The sequence below is a fragment of the Pongo abelii genome, chromosome 4 (genome assembly GCF_028885655.2).
Source record: "Pongo abelii isolate AG06213 chromosome 4, NHGRI_mPonAbe1-v2.0_pri, whole genome shotgun sequence".
Lineage (NCBI taxonomy): Eukaryota > Metazoa > Chordata > Mammalia > Primates > Hominidae > Pongo > Pongo abelii.
Window position 1 is genome coordinate 139,335,665 of NC_071989.2, and position 6,000 is coordinate 139,341,664.

Here is a 6,000-nt window from a genome sequence, read left to right on the forward strand (position 1 = left end):
ATGTACCATATTTTCTTTATCCAATCTGCCACTGATGGACATTTAGGTTGATTCCATTTCTTTGCTATTGTGAATAATGCTGCAATGAACATTCACATGCATGTGTCTTTTTTGGTAGAACGATTTATATTCCTTTAGGTATATACCCAGTAATGGGATTGCTGGATCAAATGGTAGTTCTGCTTTTAGCTCTTTGAGGAATCACCATACTACTTTCCACAATGGTTGAATTAATTTACACTCCTACCAACAGTATACAACTGTTTTCTCCCCAACCTTGCTAGCATCTGTTATTTTTTGACTTTTAATAGCATTTCTGACTGGTGTGAGATAGCATCTCATTGTGATTTTGATTTGCATTTCTCTAATGATCAGTGATTCAGCTTTTTTTTCATATGATTCTTGGCCCTATGTATGTCTTCTTTTGAAAAGTGTCCGTTTACGTCTTTTGCCCACTTTTTTATGGGGTTGTTTTTCTCTTGTAAATTTAAGTTCCTTATAGATGCTGGATATTAGACCTTTGTTAGATGCATAATTTGCAAATATTTTCTCCCACTCTGTAAGTTGTCTGTTTACTCTGTTGATAGTTTCTTTTGCTGTGCAGAAGTTCTTACGTTTAATTAGATCTCATTTGTCAATTTTTGTTTTTCTTGTTATTCCTTTTGGTGTCTTTGTCAAGAAATATTTGCCCATTCCTATGTCCAGGATGGTATTGCCTAGGTTGTCTTCCAGGGTTTTTATAATTTGGGGTTTTACATTTAAGTCTTTAATCCACGTTGGGTTGCTTTTTATATAGGGTGTAAGAAAGCGGTCCAGCTCCAGTCTGCATATGGCTAGTCAGTTATCCCAGCACCATTGGTTGAAATAGGGAGTCTTTTCCCCATTGCTTGTTTTTCTCAGCTTTATCAAAGATCAGATGGTCATACATGTGTGGCTTTATTTCTGAGCTCTCTATTCTGTTCCATTGGCCTATGATATGGTTTGGCTGTGTGTCCCCACCCAAATCTTATATCAAATTGTAATCCCCAAGTGTCAAGGGAGGGATGAGATGGGAGGCAATTAGATCATGGGGATGGTCTCCTCCATGCTGTTCTCATGATACTGAGGAGGTTCTCACAAGATCTGGTTGTTTGACAAGTGTCTGGCATTTCCCCTGCTCTCTCTCTCTCCTGCTGTCATGTAAGACACACCTTGCTTACTCTTTGCCTTCTGTCATGTTTGTAAGTTTCCTGAGGCCTCCCCAGCCATGCAGAACTGTGAGTCAATTAAACCTCTTTTCTTTGTAAATTACCCAGTCTCAAGTAGTTTCTTTATAGCAGTGTGAAAATGGACTAATACAGAGAATTGGTACTGAGATAGTGGGGTACTGCTATAAAGATAACTTGAATATGTGGAAGTGACTTTGGAACTGAGTAATGGGCAAAGGTTGGAACAGTTTGGAGGATTCAGAAGAAGACAGGAAGATGTGGGAAAGTTTGGAACTTCCTGGAGACTTCTTGAATGGTTTTGACCAAAATGCTGGTAGCGATATGGACAATGAAGTCCAGGCCGAGGTGGTCTCAGATGGAGATGAGGAACTTATGAGGAACTGGAGCAAGTGTCACTCTTGTTATACTTTAGCAAAGAGACTGACAGCATTTTGTCCCTGCCTTAGAGATATGTGTAACTTTGAACTTGAGATAAATGATTTAGGGTATCCAGGGGAAGAAATGTCTAAGCAGCAAAGTATTCAGGAGGTGACCTGGCTTATTCTGAAAACATCCACTTACATGTATTCACAAAGAGATGGTATGAAATTGGAACTTACGTTTAAAAGGGAAGCAGAGCATAAGGGATTGGAAAATTTGCAACCTGACTATGTGGTAGAAAAGAAAAACCCATTTTCTCAGGAGTAATTCAAGCTGGCTGCAGAAATTTACATAAGTAACAAGGAGCTGAATGGTAATAGCCAAGACAATGGGGAAAATGTCTCTAGGACACATCAGAGAACTTCACAGCAGCCCCTCACATCACAGACTCATAGGTCTAGGAGGAAAAAGTGGCTTCATGGGCCGGGCCCAGGGCTCTGCTGCTCTGTGCAGCTTTGGGACTTGATGCCCTGAGTCCCAGCCACTCCAGCTCCAGCTGTGGCTAAAAAGGGCCAAGGTACAGCTCAGGCCATTGCTGCAGAAGGCGCAAGCCCCAAGCCTTGGCAGCTTCCACGTGGTGTTGGGCCTGCATGTGTGCAGAAGACAAGAGTTGAGGTTTGGGAACTTCCGCTTGGATTTCAGAGGATTTATGGAAAAGCCTGGGTGTCCAGACAGAAATCTGCTGCAGGGGTGGAACCCTCTTGGAGAACCTCTGCTAGGGCAGTGCAGAAAGGAAATATGGGGTTGGAGCACCCAAAAAGAGTCCCCATTGGGGAACTGCATAGTGGAGTTGTGGGAAGAGGGCCAGTATCCTCCAGACCCCAGAAAGATAGATCCACCAACAGCTTGCACCAGGCATGTGGAAAAGCCTCAGGCACTCAATGCCAGCCCATGAAAGCAGCCACAGGGGCTACACGCTGCAGAGACACAGGGGCAGAGCTACCCAAGGCCATGGGTGTGCTAGATGTGAGACACAGAGTCAAAGGAAATTTTGGAGCTTCAAGATTTAATGACTGGGCTGGCTGCGGTGGCTCACACCTATAATCCCAGCACTTTGGGAGGCCGAGACGGGTGGATCACCTGAGGTCAAAAGTTCAAGACCAGCCTGACCAACATGGTAAAACCCCATCTCTACTAAAAATATAACAATTTAGCCAGGCGTGGTGGTGCATGCCTGTAATCTCAGCTACTTGGGAGGCTGAGGCAGGAGAATCGCTTGAACCCAGGAGGCAGAGGTTGCAGTGAGCCAACATTGCACTGTTGCACTCCAGCCTGGGCAACAAGAGCAAAACTCCATCTCAAAAAAAAAAAAAAAGAAAAACAAACGATTTAATGACTGCTCAGCCAGCTTAAGAATTTGCATGGGGCCTGTGGTCCCTTTGTTTTTGGCCAGTTTCTTTTATTTGGAATGGGAACATTTACCCAAAACCTGTACCCCCATTGTATCTTGGAAGTAACTAACCTGTTTTCTTTATTTTACAGGCTCATAGGCAGAAGGGACTTGCCTTGTCTCAGATGAGACTTTGAACTTGGACTTTTGGGTTAATGTTGGAATGAGTTAAGACTTTGGGGGACTATTGGGAAGGCACGATTGGTTTTGAAATGTGAATATAACATAAGATTTTGGAGGGGCCAGGAGTAGAATGATATGGTTTAGCTCTGTGTTCCCACCCAAATCTCATCTTGAATTGTAATTCCCACATGTCGAGGGAGGAACCCGGTGGGAGGGACTAGATCATGGGGGCAGTTTCCCCCATGCTGTTCTCATGATAGTGAGGGAGTTCTCACACGTTCTGGTTGTTTGATAAGTGTGTGGCATTTCCCCTGCTTTCTCTTACTCTCCTGCTGCCATGTAAGACATGCCTTGCTTACCTTCCACCTTCTGCCATGATTGTAAGTTTCCTGAGGCCTTCCCAGCCATGCAGAACTGTGAGTCAATTAAACCTCTTTTCTTTATAAATTACCCAGTCTCAATTAGTTTCCTTATAGCAGTGTGACAATGGAGTAATACAGTCTATGTGTCTGTTTATGTACCAGTATCATACTGTTTTGGTTACTGCAACCCCATAATATAGTTTAAAGTCAGGTAATGTGATGCCTCCAGCTTTGTTCTTTTTGCTTGGGATTGCCTTGGTTATTTGAGCTTTGTTTTGGTTCCATATGAATTTTTAAATAGCCTTTTCTAGTTCTATGAAGAATGTCATTGTTAGTTTGATAGGAATAGCACTGAATCTGTAAATTGCTTTGGGCAGTATGGCCATTTTAATAATATTGATTCTTCCTATCCATGAGCATGAAATGTTTTTCCATTCATTTGTGCCTTCTCTCATTTCTTTGGGAGATTTTTCACCTCCTAGGTATTTTACACTTTTGTAGCAATTGTAAATGAGATTGCCTTTCTGATTTGGCTCTCAGCTTGGCTGTTGGTGTATAGGAATACTAGTGATTTTTCTATTGATTTTTGTACCCTGAAACTTTGCTGAAGTTGTTTATCAGCTTAAGGAGCTTTTGGGCCAAGACTATTGGGTTTTCTACCTATAGAATCATGTCTGCAAACAGAGATAGTTTTACCTTCTCTCTTCCTGTTTGGATACCCCTTATTTCTTTTTCTTGCCTCATTGTCCTGGCTAGGACTTCCAATACTATATTGAATAGGAATGGTGACAGAGGGCATCCTTGTCTTGTACTGGTTTTCAAAAGGAATTCTTTCAGCTTTTGCTCATTCAGTATAATGTTGGCTGTGAGGTTTTCATGGATGGCTCTTATTAGAGGTATTCTCCTTCAATACCTAGTTTGTTGAGAGTTTTTAACATGAAATTGTGTTGAATTTTATCAAAAGCCTTTTCTGCATCTATTGAGATAATAACTGAGATAATCATGTGGTTTTTGTCTTTAGTTTTATTTGATGAATCATACTTATTGATTTGCATATGGTGAATCAACATTGCACCTCATAGAGGAAGCCTACTTGATAATGGTGGGTTAGCTTTTTGATGTGCTGCTGGATTTGGTTTGCAAGTGTTTTGTTGAAGATTTTTGCATTGATGTTCATCAAAGATATGGCCCGAGGTTTTCTTTTTGTTGTTGTTTCTCTGCCAGACTTTGGTATCAGGATGATGCTGGCCTCATAGAATGAGTTGGGGAGGAGTACCTCCTCCTCAATATTTTCCAATCGTTTCTGTAGGGATGGTACCAATTGGTAGAATTCAGCTGTGAATACATCAGGTCCTGGGTTTTGTGGGGTTTTGTTTTTGTTTTTTGTTGTTGTTGTTTTGTTTTTTGTTTTTTGTTTTTTTTTTTTTTGGTTGGTAGGCTATTTATTACTGATTCAATTTTGGAGCTCATTATTGGTCTGTTCAGGAAACCAATTTTTTCCTGATTCAGACTTGTGAGGGTGTACTTGTCCGGGAGTTTATCCATCTCTTCCAGGTTTTCTAATTTGTATGCATTGAGGTACTTGTAGTAGTTTCTGATGGTTGTTTTTTATTTCTGTGAGGTCAGTGGTAACATTCTTTTCATCAACATTCTTTTCATCATTTCTAATTGTATCTATTTGGATCTTCTCTTTTTTCTCCTTTATTCGTCTAGTTAGTGGCCTATCTTATTATTTCTTTTTTTATTATTATTATACTTTAAGTTTTAGGGACATGTGCACAACGTGCAGGTTTGTTACATATGTATACATGTGCCATGCTGGTGTGCTGCACCCATTAACTCATCATTTAGCATTAGGTATATCTCCTAATGCTATCCCTCTCCCCTCCCCTCACCCCACAACAGTCCCCAGAGTGTGATGTTCCCCTTCCTGTGTCCACGTGTTCTCATTGTTCAATTCCCACCTATGAGTGAGAACACGCAGTGTTTGGTTTTTTGTCCTTGCGATAGTTTGCTGAGAATGATGGTTTCCAGCTTCATCCATGTCCCTACAAAGGACATGAACTCATCATTTTTTATGGCTGTATAATATTCCATGGTGCATATGTGCCACATTTTCTTAATCCAGTCTATCATTGTTGGACATTTGGGTTGGTTCCAAGTCTTTGCTATTGTGAATAGTGCCACAATAAACATATGTGTGCATGTGTCTTTATAGCAGCATGATTTATAATCCTTTAGGTATATACCCAGTAATGGGATGGCTGGGTCAAATGGTATTTCTAGTTCTAGATCCCTGAGGAATCGCCACACTGACTTCCACAATGGTTGAACTAGTTTACACTCCCACCAACAATGCAAAAGTATTCCTATTTCTCCACATCCTCTCCAGCACCTGTTGTTTCCTGACTTTTTAATGATCACCATTCTAACTGGTGTGAGATGGTATCTCCTTGTGGTTTTGATTTGCATTTCTCTTATTATTTCTTTCAAAAAA